The following is a 238-nucleotide window of genomic DNA, read 5'->3' as shown; positions in this document are numbered from 1 at the left end:
GCAGAGCTGCTGCCTATCTGTGCAGACAGTACTGAGCTAGATGGAACAAGGATCATTTCTCCTTAAGTGGCAGGAAGGGGCAGGACGACGATCAGGTGAGCTGTGAATTCTGGCTCTACCAGACTCAAATGTGCAATATTAAATCATGAGGATCTTATATAAAGATGCTTTGAGAGCCTCTCTGGGCTTTTCTGAACGAATGAAGGAAAGGGGGAGAAGAAACAAACAAACAGCCGTG

Source organism: Podarcis erhardii (assembly GCF_964252035.2).
Source record: "Podarcis erhardii genome assembly, chromosome: 7".
NCBI classification, from domain to species: Eukaryota; Metazoa; Chordata; class Lepidosauria; order Squamata; family Lacertidae; genus Podarcis; species Podarcis erhardii.
This window is presented reverse-complemented; position numbering follows the sequence as displayed.